Source organism: Zootoca vivipara, chromosome 12 (assembly GCF_963506605.1).
Source record: "Zootoca vivipara chromosome 12, rZooViv1.1, whole genome shotgun sequence".
NCBI classification, from domain to species: Eukaryota; Metazoa; Chordata; class Lepidosauria; order Squamata; family Lacertidae; genus Zootoca; species Zootoca vivipara.
The window spans coordinates 53,464,905-53,480,065 of NC_083287.1; the positions used below are offsets into that span (position 1 = coordinate 53,464,905).

Sequence of the window (15,161 nt, forward strand, 5' to 3'; positions counted from 1 at the left end):
TTGCTTTCAAAAGTGTGTGTGTTAGGCAAAACTGCAAACCAAATTGTGTATATTAGGGGGGAAATATGTGGATGGGTTTTCATGAGTGCTTGTTTTTAAAAATCCAGTGATATAGAAAGGCGACAAACCGAATTTAAGGTTGTACAAATGAGAGACTGAGAAAACGAGCAAATTTTACAGCCCTCCGTACTGTTGCTGTATTGGAAACCATTGCTCAGTGGGAGAGCAATTGCATGCCAAAGTTCCCAGGTTCAATCCCTGGTGTCTCCAGATATTAAAAAGGGGTCTCAGGTACCAGGTGATGTGAAGGAGGACTTTCTCCTTCAGCCTTTGGAGAGTTCCAGTATTATCAGAGTAGACAATACCCTACTAGTTGGACAGCCTGACCAATGTAAGACAAAAAGAGCCAGTGCAGTGCCCTTGAAGTTGTTGAACTGCAACTCTTATTCCCCCGACCATTTTCCATGCTGGGTGGGAATTTGCACTCCAGGGGTGGTTGGCCCGAAGTTCTCCATAAAGTTATTGGACTACAACTCCCATCAGCCCCAGGCAGCATGGTCAGGGAGGAATGATGGGAGTTGTAGTCCAGCAAATTGGTTTTCCTGGGCAGGGGCAAAATGAATGAATGCCTTCATCACTGCACCTTTTAACTCCACTTAAAAACTGGTCTGCACACACACACACACACACACACACACACACACACACACACACTGGCAGATATAGTTGCAAATCCTTCCCTTTTCCAGACCCATCGCCAATTCAGAGGGGGTGACAGGGTGGGGTGGAGTCCTTTGAGAAGCTTAACAGCTTCCAGATGCAACTCTGCTACCTTGAGGCCTCTCAGAACCACTTCAATTCCTCCTCTTCAGCCATCTCGCGGGCAGTCTGTTTGACAGGCCTCCCTGAGCTATCCGTTTCCCACCTCTCGTGTCATTTTAACAGGGTCATAAGGAGCCAAATGTTCCTTTCCAGCTGTAAATCAAGGAGATTCTTTCGTTGGCAAACACCAAAGTCGGGCTCTGTCACTAAGCTACGGCCCCTCTGTGCAGATAACGTCTGCACAGTTATCAAGCTATTGAGATGTCGCTGGAGACACAGAAATACTCGCCTTTACACAGCCTTGAGAACACTGCACTGCTGAGTACCTGTGAAACTCCAGAGGTGGGCCAGGTACTGGACACCTGTAAAACAAGCATCACTCCTGCTTTCTTCCTACCTGAGAGTTTGGTTAAGAGGAAGGGATGCATCTCAGTGGGTGAGCACCTGCCTTGCGTTCAGGATGTCCCGGGTTCAATCCCAGGCTTCTTCAAGGAAGGCTGGGAATGCCCCCTACCCCGGAGAGCAGCTGCCAGTCCGTGTAAACAATACTGAGCTAGGTGCCCTAGTGACCCGGCTCTGAATAAGGCAATTTCTGATCTCCCAATGTACAATCTGAAGCTTGCTGTTTTGCCCACAGTGCTGGTGTAAAAAGAAATAAGGAAATCTGTAAGGAAATCTGTTAGAAAAATCACATGTATTAAACCCCGATCAAGTGTCTAGGGCAGAAAAGAACTACCCGTGTGTGGGGTGAAAAATAATAGAATTGGAAGGAGCCGCAAGCCTCTTCTAGCTCAACCCCCTGCAATGCAAGAATCTTTTGCCCAATGTGGGATTCGAACCCACGACCCTGAGATGAGATCCGTGCTCTTCCAACTGAGCTATCCCAGGTCCAGCTGTGTATTATCATCATCATCATTCGCCTGCCCTTCAATCTTAGGTCCCGTGGTAGGCTAAAACATTAAAACACGATGCTAAACACAGTTTAAAGCAAGTTACTATCACAGAAATAAGGTGGGTGCTAAAAAATAGACACCTCAAGTGTCCGGGATAAAGAGGTGCGGCTTCACCTCTCTTTCTCACTCTTAAATGGCACAAACACACGCACACACGCTTCCTGTCATTGAAACCAAAGCAATGACATTTCCTGCTCACGCAGTTAAGAGAAATCCTGCTTCACCCGTAGATTTGCACTCTGATACAAGAGAAGCCTCTGAGTTGCTCAGCCTTTAGATCGCACGTACGACTGAGGACTTCAGGGATATTAAGCCGACAGAGTGAATCTGCGCTAAGGGACCTTGACTCCACCGTTATAAAGGGTAGATCGAAGTCAGCTAAGGTGGCATATTTGACCCTTACGAAGCATAATGAATCCTCTTGCACGCAAGCACACATTTTAAGATTGGGGCTGGGGGCAGACCCAGCTTGCCTCTGAATCTCACCACCACCACCCCCCATCTCAAGACAGAAGTTTAAAAAGGAAGAGGAATTACCAAATTTGCAAACAACATTCCGAGGTATGCTGGTTATTTGCAAAGCATTCTGAGAAGGAACCAGTAGCAACATTTAAGCAGCTTAGAAATGCAAGAAGAGGAAGAAAAACAGACATACTAGGAATTCCTGGCCTTATCCCTTTGCAAAAGCGTCCCATCGTCTTTCCGGAGCTTGTGAAATTAGTTCCAGTCTCCAAACAGCAGCCTCTCCTGGGTTCAAACTCTGTTTCCTTTTGGCACCGAGGGTCTCTGCTCTCCAGAAGGCTTTTGACAAAGTGCGCCGTCAGAGCAGACCTCTGAGCTCTCGGCTTGCTCCCCGTCCTCCCCTCCCACCCACCCCTTCAAACCAATCTCCCTTCCCGCTACAGAAGTCTTGGAGAGTCTGGCTGCAAAGTTTTGGCTTCCTGAGTGAGTGAGCTAGGATGGGATAGGAGAGGGAGAGGGGACGTTTGGCTCCCTCCAATAGGAAGTTGAGGCTGCAAGACTGACTCAAGACACAAATGGGCTGCACATTTTCTCCTTCTGCATTTGTATGTGCTTGGAACTTTTTAGAGGCAAGGCAAGTTGGGGTGACGTGATAGGAGTTTATAGAATCATGCACGGCATAGAGAAAGCTTTCCTCTTCTCAAAACATGAGGACATCAAACGAAGCTGACTGTTGGAAGATTCAGGACAGATGGAAGAAAGTGCTTCTTCACACGGTGCGTAGTTAGACCATAGCTGCCAAAATGACCTTAACAGATTAGACAACTGGACCAAAGCAAACAAGATGAATTTAAACAAGGAGAAATGTAAAGTAGTACTACACTTGGGCATAAAAAAATAAAAAAATGAAAGGCACAAATACAGGATGGGAGACACCTGGCTTGAGAGCAGTACATGTGAAAAGGATCTAGGAGTCTTGGTAGACCACAAATTTGACATGAGTCAACAGTGTGATGCAGCAGCTAAAAAAGCCAATGCAATTCTGGGCTGCATCAATAGGAGTATAGCATCTAGATCAAGGGAAGTAATAGTACCACTGTATTCTGCTCTGGTCAGACCTCACCTGGAGTACTGTGTCCAGTTCTGGGCACCACAGTTCAAGAAGGATACTGACAAGCTGGAACGTGTCCAGAGGAGGGCAACCAACATGGTCAAAGGCCTGGAAACAATGCCTTATGAGGAATGGCTTAGGGAGCTGGGTACGTTTAGCCTGGAGAAGAGAAGGTTAAGGGGTGATATGATAGCCATCTTCAAATATATAAAAGGATGTCATATAGAGGAGGGAGAAAGGTTGTTTTCTGCTGTTCCAGAGAAGCGGACACAGAGCAATGGATTCAAGCTACAAGAAAGAAGATTCCACCTAAACATTAGGAAGAACTTCCTGACAGTAAGAGCTGTTCAACAGTGAAACTTGCTGCCAAGGAGTGTGGTGGAGTCTCCTTCTCTGCAGGTCTTTAAGCGGAGCCTTGACAGCCATCTGTCAGGAATGCTTTGATGGTGTTTCCTGCTTGGCAGGGGGTTGGACTGGATGGCCCTTGTGGTCTCTTCCAACTCTATGATTCTAAGTCTCCCGCTGAAAAATTCAGGAGTAAATTTATTGAGTATTTGAAAGGTCATTGTAAGAATGCGAAGACACTAGCAGGATTGATACGAATCCTGAAACGTGATGTAAAATAGTATCTGACCATGGATAATAAAAGGATTTGAAATATACGGAGGACAGAAACTGGCAGCTGAAATGTGCATATAATTTATTAGGAAATGAGAAACCAATTGAAGGGAGGGAGGGAAGTTATGAGCTCAGCAGAGCAAATGCAATTGATTTGTTATTGTAATATTGCTTCACATCAGAGGGGAGATTAGATGGTTCTCTCACTGATTCAACCATTTCCAAACATTCGAGATCCTTGGAAATCGATCGGAGGCTTATCCACGAGAAGCTCACTCATCATTTATAGTGAATTGTAGTTTTCTGTGGTACCTTTTGCATTTTTAGCATTTGTCTTTCTTGGTAACATTGATAACAAAGATTTTTGCATGTAAGTGGTACCTCTACTTACGAATTTAATGTGTTCCGAACACACATTCGTAAGTTTAAGGAATTTGTAAATCGAATCCCATAGGAATGCATTGGGAGAAAAAATTCGTAAGTCGAAGCAACCCTATCTAAAAATTTGTAAGTAGAAAAAATCCTATCTAAACCGCATCCAAGATGGCGGGCGGAGCTCCGTTCGTAAGTAGAAACATTCGTAAGTAGAGTTATTCGTAAGTAGAGGTACCACTGTAAAGAAAACACACACATATTGCTCTCTTCACATCACAACCACCTTGGGGAGGTAGCGATGGGTGGACCTGTCGATTCTAGTTCTCTTGATTTCTCACTTTTCCAAACTTAAATTCTGTTCTCCACATTTCTGCAGCAATTCGCGTTTTTACATATAAAAAAGAAAAAATCCTCATGAATATTTCTCAGTGCGAATTTCTCCTAACAACATTTTTTGCACGCCTTCTTGATTAATGCAGGCATTTTTGAAAGCAATTTCCCCCAATAAGGATGCCTTTCCCCACGCAAACCATCAGCAGCCATCATTCAGGCTAGCCATTACAGTGGAACCTCGGTTTTCGAACGTAATCCATTCCAGAAGACTGTTCGACTTCCAAAACGGTCGAAAACTGAGGCGCAAAGGGCTGTTGGCAAATTCAATTGAGAAAACTGACAAACATGCTTTGGAAGCCGTTCGACTTCTGAGGTGCGTTTGAAAACGGAAGCATTTACTTCCGCGTTTTTGGCATTTGGGTTCTGAAACATTAGTCAACGGAGACGTTCAAGAACCGAGGTTCCACCATACAAAGATGTAAGACATGCAAAACTCAGCTGAAGTGTCCCTGCCTTCTCTCTGCTTGCTCACTTCTGCTTTTCTTTGGACCTCTGGTCCTTCCCAGCTGTGATCTCTCCCTGTGCAATGTGTTCCAAACTCAGAGGATTTAAAACCACAACAACAACGAACCTGCCAGGATGTTGTTTTGTTACTATGTAAAAGTTTGGGTTTGTGCTCTGGGACAGGGGCGGGGAAGCAGCTAGAATCTGTCACACGGCTGCTGTCAAAACGCCTCCATGTTCAACTCTCCTTGGTTGAGAAACTAATGGCGCAGTCTTAAATTGTTCCATGCGGCAGGCTCTGTTGCCTGCAGTGGCAACAAAATGCCACTGCAGTCACTGCAAGGCATGACTTGCTCCACAGAGGGATGGGTGAGTCATATTATTCAGCTTACGTTTAAAGGTAAGCCTACCTTGTTCGTGTTTTCTGGAAGAATGTGAGAAGTGCAACAGCCATTCTTCAAAATTCACACCTCTCCGAATTTTGCAACGCAGTTCTCCAAGCAACCAATGTTTACAAAAACGCATTATGCTTGCTGAAAGTGTATATAAAATGCATACGCTCCTGAAAATAACACATGGAAATCATGGGGAATTGCTATGCGAAAATTTGTATATCAGGCAAAACTACCTGTGACCATGTATATTTGGAGAAAGCTACCCTAAAAATTGTGGGACCCAGGTGGCGCTGTGGGTTAAACCACTGAGCCTAGGGCTTGCTGATCAGAAGGTCGGCAGTTCGAATCCCTGTGACGGGGTGAGCTCCCGTTGCTTGGTCCCAGCTCCTGCCAACCTAGCAGTTCGAAAGCACATCAAAATGCAAGTAGATAAATAGGAACTGCTACAGCAGGAAGGTAAACGGCGTTTCCATGTGCTGCTCTGGTTTGCCAGAAGCGGCTTTGTCATGCTGGCCACATGACCTGGAAGCTATATGCCGGCTCCCTCGGCCAATAATGCAAGATGAGCGCGCAACCCCAGAGTCGGTCACGACTGGACCTAATGGTCAGGGGTCCCTTTACCTTTACCGTAAAATGCAGGTGGCATTGTGGGTTAAACCACAGAGCCTAGGGCTTGCCGATCAGAAGGTCGGCAGTTTGAATCCCCATGACGGGGTGAGATGCGAAATGAGCGCCACAACCCCAGAGTCGTCTGCGACTGGACCTAACGGTCAGGGGTCCCTTTACCTTTGCCCTAAAACGCTGGTGAAATTTTATGAAGACTTAACAAACAAACCCTCAAACTAATGCGGAAATGTGGAGAACTGAACTTAAAATTGGAAAAATGAGAGACTGAAAAGAACCAAAGTTGCCCATCCCTATGCACAACTGGGACACACCCTGACTCAGGGGTCTCCCACCTTTTTAAGCCCATGGCTTATGAATTATTGAATTTTTGAGTGGATATTCTCCCACCAGATAAGCACTCTCTGCCCTTCCCCATGCCCAACACATGCAGGAAGAGTAAGGAAGAGATCTTTGTTCAGGCAAGTTAAAGGTACAGGCTTGGCAGCAGACACTGAGTTCAACAGTTCAGAACTGAACAGAAGCAATGAAGATGTCCCAACGGTTTCTACACCCAGCCCGCCCGAGCTTTCAAAGACGAGTTGCGAGGCAAGTGGGGTAAACTGTCAATATTCCAATTTCCTCCTTCATCTCCATGTACTCTTCAAGGGAAGGAAAAGGGATCCACTCTTACCACATCATGAGCAGGGGGGCAGTGAGGTGGAGGTGGGACCCCCGACATGCACTTTTGAAGAGGGAGAGATAATGCCCAACCCTCTCTTCTCTGGGACCGTTACCACCGGCAATCACGGTGCAGCGAAACAGTTTGTCATCCTGTCTGCAGTTTCTGAGAAGCAGACAGAGGGATTCTTCTGATTTCTCCCACGCTATCTGCCCTGTTGAGACTCAGCCGATGTTGCAATTGCTGAGTTCTTCACAGTTTTGGGGAGGAAAAGCCAGGGAATGAGAAGGGAAACGGGGTTGTGTAAATAAATGATGCAAAGATTCCATTGCTTCTGCTTAAGAAGGCCAGAGGTAAAAAGAAAAGAAAAATGATATCCTTATTCAGGCTTGATTCCCGGTTCGCTTGGGGGTGTGCAAAACTGGTCCTTTTATTTCCATAGGTACCTCTATGTTCCCACACACTGGCACCATACGTTTGGGACACTTATCTGCAAGCGTAGAAATTATGCTCTTGCAACAGAGGTGTAAACCACTGCTGCCCATCACCCAGTAAAGATTATCCACATCTGCAGACCTTAATCGCGGCTGCACATTCTGTGTGCTTCATCACACAACATCTGGCAAACCCAGCCACTGATTTTTATTTACTGTATGTGTTTCTTGGCCGATCCAAAACATTTCTCAAACCACACGCCTGTACAGGAACCCTTTTCTGCCACAGTAAAAGTGCAGTTTTTTGCATTAGGAAAGGAAAACCACTGATATTAACCAAATCCCAACTGTTACCTCACTGAACTAAACCTCCAAATTCAGCCTGAGTGTAAATTAAAGGGATGTGTTTGTTTGTTTGTTTGTTTGTTTAATTTACATTCCGCCTTCCTCCAAGGAGCCTAAAGAAACCCCCACAGTTCTGCCACTCTTCAAATTATCTTCACACCAACCTTGTGAGGTAGGTTAGTCTGGCCCAGGATCACCGAACCAGCTTCATTCCTAGGTGGAATCTACACACATATAAAAAACACTGTGGAAATGCTTTTTTAAAAAACGTTTTGAAAAATACATTGCAATGGCCATAGCTCACTGTTGCCATCTTGTGTCACATTTGTTTATTGCACTTTACAACACACTTAAAATGTTTTATTTGCAGCTGTGTAGCTGAGTCCCTGGTCCTATACCCTAATCCAGGCATGGGCAAACTCGGCCATCCAGATGTTTTGGGACCACACTTTCCATCATCCCTGACCACTGGTCCTGTTAGCCAGGGATCATGGGAGTTGTAGTCCCAAAACATCTGGAGGGCCGAGTTTGCCTATGCCTGCTCTCATCACTACACCACACTGACTCTTGACTGGTTCCTAACTTTCCTTTTCGGATAAGAAGCAAAGTGGCTCTTGACACAGCAACATAAGGTTGGAAAATCTGAGAACAGATGTGTTGGTTCTATACAGTTAACAAGATTTAAATACCACTTGATTGCAAGGAAAGCTCTAAGTGGGTTGCAAAAATATAAACCAAAACAATAAGATTATTGATAAATTGGTTAAAAACGAGTATTTTAAGACATTTGGAGGATGATTAAAATCAACAGGAGCTAAAAAGAAGGAAAACACAGCTGGGTAGGCTTGCCGAACAAAAAATGTTTTAAGCAGGCACCGGAAAGAGCAGAACAAAGGTACTTGCCAGATGTCAATAGGCAGGGAGTTCCAAAGTGTATGTACTGCCACACAAAAAAGAACGATTTCTTAAAAGTACAAAGCAAGCATTATGTGTTTCTATGTGTTTTAATTGTATTTTTTCAGTACTGACTTATTTGCTTCCCTGGGCTCTTTCGGAGGAAGGTTAGGATATAAATTTAACCCACAACACTCAGACCATGCTCCTGCTCAGAACAGTTCTCTGCAACATGGAGTATGCCGTTTCCTTTCGCCGGGGAAGGAAATATCGCTGGTGCCAACTTAGAATCTTACTGCGGGCTTGTCTGAAACGGACCTCTTACTGCAGCTCGGCTGCAAACTGAAAAGGCACAGAATTTGACCGGCTCCTGATTTTCCTTTCCTGATAAGAAGCAACGCCGGCGAGGACCAGCCGTTGTTGATGCAGCGCCCATGAAAGACAACCTCAGAGAAAGTCCAGGCTCAGGACAGCCTGACAGCACATCAAAACATCCACAAAGGATGCATGTAAAGATTCGGAGCTAAGCGCCGCTTTGAATAAACACAGCGTCAAAAGTTGCCAGCGCTTCTGCCTTTCTAAGGTGCACATGAGAAGGCCCTGGCTGAAAGATCAGGAGGCGGAAAGTATGCGCAAAATGATGCCAAGTTGCCCAGAATAAATGGGACTTCGGCGTGTTAATGAAGTGGGTGGCATATTTGTCATGCGAATCCTATTTCTCCCAAGGTGGCTTGGGAGTTCATCTGTTATTATTGTTAACTGGAAAAATAATGGTAAGGGTTTTTAAAATACATACATATATATATATATATATATGAAAAAGTAACGTGACAAGTATGAAGCAACAGCACAATAAATCTCCAAACTGCAAAATAAGGCTTCTTTGCAACCCGGCAGACACAAGGAATCTTCCATTATTAAGAAACACAGGAGGCATTCCATACCTTTCACAGACAGGAAAAATGGGTGGTTCTTAGCTGTGGGTCTTCCTTCTTTTTTTCCGCACAGGGTTCGTGCAGCACAGCTTCACCGCCTTCACCTCTGACACAAAAGAGAAGAGAAAAGGAGGAACAATCCCTCATTATCTGGGAAGGGTATCAGCAGGCTCGCGCCACCAAGCACAACGAGGCATCGTTCCACAGCCCTCTTTAAAAGGGCCCCATTGTTGCAGGGCAGCCGAGGCTCGTGCGCACGGAACCGCACTCTTGCGCTTCTCAGCTGACTTGCGCCTCGCTTCAGAAATGGGTCGCCTTCGTGGGCCGTGCTTCAACAAAGCTTTCGGGAAGGGGGGGACAGCCAACTTTTCAGAAAAGTATGACTCAAGTCTAGTCCAGAGAGTATGAGATGGCAAAGCCCTAGCCATGTGTAGCGCATAAGGGAAGAAGAAAGCACCGCAGTGCCGTAAAGGCAGGCGAGAGCCTAAGGTATAGAATCTGGCACCCCCCAGATTTGGTTGCAACACCCATCATTCCTGACGCACTGGATCTGCTAGTTGGGGGTGGCAGGAGTTAGAGACCCTCCCTGCCTGCGGACTGTCTCGCCAGAGTGGTGCATGCTCTGGTTATCTCCCGCTTGGACTACTGCAATGCGCTCTACGTGGGGCTACCTTTGAAGGTGACCTGGAAACTACAACTAATCCAGAATGCAGTGACTGGGAGCAGCCGCTGAGACCATATAACACCGGTCCTGAAAGACCTACATTGGCTCCCAGTACATTTCCAACCACAATTCATAGTGTTGGTGTTGACCTTGAAAGCCCTAAATAGCCTCAGCCCAGTATACCTGAAGGAGCGCCTCCAGCCCCATCGTTCAGCTCTGAGGGCCTTCTGGCGGTTCCCGCATTGCAAGAAGTAAGGTTACAGGTAACCCGGGAAAGGGCCTTCTCAGCGGTGGCACCCACCCTGTGGAATGCCCTCCCATGGAAATAAACAACTATCCGACTTTTAGAAGACATCTGAAGGCAGCCCTGTTTAGGGAAGTGTTTAATACCAGATGTTTTATTGTGCTTTTAATTCTGTTGGGAGTCACCCAGAGTGGCTAGGGAGGCCTGGCCAGATGGGCAGCGTATAATTAAGTTAATAATAATAATAATAATAATAATAATAATAATAATTTATTATTTATACCCCGCCCATCTGGCTGGGTTTCCCCAGCCACTCTGGGCGACTTACAACAGAAAAAGGAAATAAAACAATTAAACATTAAAAGCCTCCCTAAACAGGGCTGCCTTCAGATGTCTTCTAAAAGTCTGGTAGCTGTTTTTCTCTTTGACATCTGATGGGAGGGCGTTCCACAGGGCAGGCGCCACCACCAAGAAGGCCCTCTGCCTGGTTCCCTGCAACTTGGCTTCTCGCAACGAGGGAACCGTCATATTATTATTATTATTATTATTATTATTATTATTATTGAGTACAATAATTTCCGGATAGCTACAGGTTTTGCATCCCTGCTGCCCTCCCCTTCAGAGAACCACTTCAGAGCCTCTCTTCCACCTGCGGCACATTTTCTGCAAAGCAATTCCCCCGGATATAATGCATATTTGTATACTGTTTCCTCTTCTTTGCGCATTTGCACGTGCACCTCAACCTAGTGCAGTCACGTCTGCGCACATTACGAGGCTTTCTAAAGTTGAAGAAGTGCGAATCTCACAGGAGGCCTGTGCTTCGGTCCGCATGGCGTCTCTGAAAGTGCGAATTAGGGACGTTTGCCTGTGAAATATACTCGGAGTCGAGAGTGAATTTCATGCTCTTTATTCAGCTCGTAGTCATCAAGGAGAAGAAGAGAAGAAGAATGCCCTTTTCCCAAAACCATCTGCTTATATACATTATTTACACAATGGTATTTGCGTGATTGGCTACTTCAGGGCTACACCTGTGGGCCAATCAGTTTGTGGATTCACTTCTGCCAGCCGCCTGATTGGCTGCTCCTGCAGGCCAATCAGGTTGCGGATTCACTTCCACCTGGAGTTGGATTGGGTGGCTCCTGCGGACCAATCAGACTGCTGATTCTGGATCCTATTGTTCTATGATTCAGCTCAGTACATAACAGCCTGCAAATGAGAACAGAATCCAATGTCACCCCATCCAAGCTGCTGAGCTATGGGGTTTAGTGAAGAACCAGAAATAACCCTGTCTCACCCGAAATCTGCACTAGATTTGCGAAAACAAAGGAGACAAGCTCTCTAAGGGTACATCCATACCAGCTGTTGTTCTTGGACTACTCCCAGGACACATGGAGTCTGTCCCCAGCCTCTGGAGAAGAGAAGGTCAGGGTTTTTGCAAAAACACCAAACTACCTTCATTGCAACACAACACCCCTCAGCTGCAGTTGGTCTCCTCTGCGAAACAGCTATTCTGTATATAAACACACACACACACACTTCATGTCCTTTGTCCTAAGGTTCCCCTTTAACCTCATCAACCTCGCCACGTACTCTATTGGCTACGTGATGCCCTGGAGTCGTGTTTCAGTTCTTTCATGACCTACTTCAGGCGTAACCCCATCCGCATCAGCTCACTGAGCAAAGGCCTGCCTCTTTATAGGCATCCGCGGTCACGTAAATTGGGAGTTTGGGGACGGCTTTAAGATGAAGCAACTTGTTAGAAGGTTGAGAGTTTTTACTTTCTTGGGTTCCATGATCACTGCAGATGGTGACAGCAGTCACAAAATTAAAAGACGCCTGCTTCTTGGGAGAAAAGCAATGACAAACCTAGACAGCATCTTAAAAAGCAGAGACATCACCTGGCCGACAAAGGTCCGTATAGTTAAAGCTATGGTTTTCCCAGTAGTGATGTATGGACCATAAAGAAGGCTGATCGCCGAAGAATTGATGCTTTTGAACTATGGTGCTGGAGGAGACTCTTGAGAGTCCCATGGACTGCAAGAAGATCAAACCTATCCATTCTGAAGGAAATCAGCCCTGAGTGCTCACTGGAAGGACAGATCCTGAAGCTGAGGCTCCAATACTGTGGCCACCTCATGAGAAGAGAAGACTCCCTGGAAAAGATCCTGATGTTGGGAAAGATGGAGGGCACAAGGAGATGGGGACGACAGAGGACGAGATGGTTGGACAGTGTTCTCGAAGCTACGAACATGAGTTTGACCAAACTGCGGGAGGCAGTGGAAGACAGGAGGGCCTGGCGTGCTCTGGTCCATGGGGTCACGAAGAGTCGGACACGACTAAACGACTAAACAACAACAACTTGTTACAAGACCGCAAACGGAGGCAGGGTACTTTTTTAAAAAGGTCCTGAATATGGTCTTCATCAGCATGCATGGAGCATGAGGCTAACAATGGCCGCAAGGGCTGGGGCTCTGAATGGCTCTGAATTCCAGTTGCTGGGAATCCCACTAGTGGGGGAAACGCTCAGGTCTTCCTTGCGGGTTTCCCATAATAGGTTGGCCACCGTAAGAACCAATTGCTGGACTAGATGGGCACCATTTGGACCTGATCCACCAGGGCTATTTTTCTGCACATGCATGCTGAAGTATCTGAAAGCAGAGCTGTAGGATCGGCAAAATATAAGAATAGTACATGTGGAAAGGATCTAGGGGCCTTGGTAGATCACAAGCTCAACATGAGTCAACAGTATGATGCAGCAGCAAAAAGAAAAGCTAATTCTAGGCTGCATCAACAGAAGTCTAGTGTCTAGATCAAGGGAAGGAATAGTCCCACTCTATTCTGCCTTAGTTAGACCACACCTGGAGTTCTGTGTCCAGTTCTGGGCGCCACAATTTAAGAAGGAGATTGGCAAGCTGGAATGTGTGCAGAGGAAGGTGACCAAGATGATCTGGGGTTTGGGAAACCAAGCCTTATGAGGAAGAGTTGGGTATGTTCAGCCTGGAAAAGAAGAGACTGAGAGGAGATAGCTTCAAATATCTCAATGGCTGTCACAAGGTAGATGGAGCGAGCTTGTTTTCTCCTGCTCTGGAGGGTAGGACTCGAACCCATGGCTTCAAGTTACAGTGGTACCTCGCTAGACGAATGCCCTGCTAGACAAATTTTTCGCTAGACGAATGGGTCTTGCTATCGGAGGTTGCCTCGCAAGACGAATTCGTTCTGTGAAAAATTCATCTAGCGAATTGCGGTTTCCCATCGGAATGCATTGAAATCCAATTAATGCGTTCCTATGGGCAAAATAAAAAAATAATAATGAATCAATGCATTCCTATGGGATTCGCAAGACAATTTTTTCGCAAAACGAATTGACTCACAGAACGAATTAAATTCGTCTTGCGATGCACCGCTATACAAAAAAGGAGATTCCGACTAAACATCAGGACAGGAAGAGCTGTTACATGGAATCAGGCAGAGGGCCTTCTCAGTGGTGGCGCCCACGCTGTGGAACGCCCTCCCATCAGATGTCAAGGAAATAAACAACTATCTGCCTTTTAGAAGACAACTGAAGGCAGCCATGTTTAGGGAAGTTTTTAATGACTGATGTTTTAATGTATTTTTAATCTTTTGTTGGAAGCTGCCTAGAGTGGCTGAGGAAACCCAGCCAAATGGGCAGGGTATAAACAATAAAATTATTATTATTATTATTATTATTATTATTATTATTATTATTATTATTCAGCAGTGGAACAGACTCCCTTCATTGAACGTTTTTAAGCAGAGGTTGGCTGGCCATCTGTCATGGATGCTTTACCTGAAATTCCTGCATTGCAGTGGGTTGGACTAGATGACCCTCGGGATCCCAGCTCTACAGTTCTATGATTCTATGTAACATGTGCTGCTGCCAGTCAGGGTAAACAATGGTGAGCTAGATGGACGAATGATATCACTCAATACAAGGTTGTTTCCTCTGTTCGCTTGAAATTCAGAAAGTTGTTATCTCTGGCCTTGGCACAGCAGCTTGCTCTAGCAATAAATAATCATAATAGTAAATCTAATTAGCAATTGGATTTTGATCCATAAAGTCTCTGGGCTTGCTTTCCTAGCTAAAACCGAGGCAGCCTCAGACTGCACTCTGGATAGCTGGCAAAATAATCCCTTCATTTGCAATCCATTCAGGAGTGCTGTGATCTGTAAAGAAATTGAGCAGGCCTTTCATCTTTATCGGGCTCTGTGTAAAAAGCTGCTTTACCTATCCAATTGCAAGCTCGTCTTTAACCCACAAAGGTGCTCTAAATTTGATTTAACATTTGTATTCTGTTTCTCCAACGACAGATGCCTAGCTCAAAGCAGCTCGGAACAATCACGATAGCATTAAAATAAAATAAAAAAACAACCAACAATGTCACAATCACTATACTATCATCATCAAAATGATAAAAATGATCAATGCAAGTCAAGCAAAGTCATAGGAACTCAAAATATCAAAAAGTAAAATAAAATCAGAAATCAAAATGATTTATACAATTCAACAAAGCCATAGCAACTCAAACTCAAATTTCTCAGATGCCCTCCTCACATTGTGTCATGCATATTCCAATGAAGGTCTACTTTGAAGTAAGTCCCGCAGTGCTCAGTGGGGCTCATTCCCACACACCCTGCCTTCAGCTCCTTGGAGGAATGGAGGGATAGCAATGCAAAATAAATAAGTGACTCGTACGGACTGCTTTGCAAGGCTAGTCTTCACTCCCGGGGTTGCCAGCTTTTCCGCTGTGTCTGCACCAGCAAGCAGC

The 15,161-nt window shown here is 45.5% G+C and overlaps 1 protein-coding gene across 2 annotated transcripts in view; it reads right to left on the reverse strand.

Moving 5' to 3' along the window:
* Positions 1–15,161, reverse strand: part of GJC2 (gap junction protein gamma 2) — a 78,417-nt gene that overhangs the window by 45,569 nt on the left and 17,687 nt on the right. Inside the window, exon 3 of one of the 2 annotated variants that reach the window (XM_060280992.1) lies at positions 9,476–9,572. The gene's annotated coding sequence lies outside the window, so the exon portion shown is untranslated. Of the gene's footprint in view, positions 1–2,430; positions 2,626–9,475; positions 9,573–15,161 lie in introns of those variants that run through there. The other variant, XM_035129264.2, reaches the window with a different exon arrangement.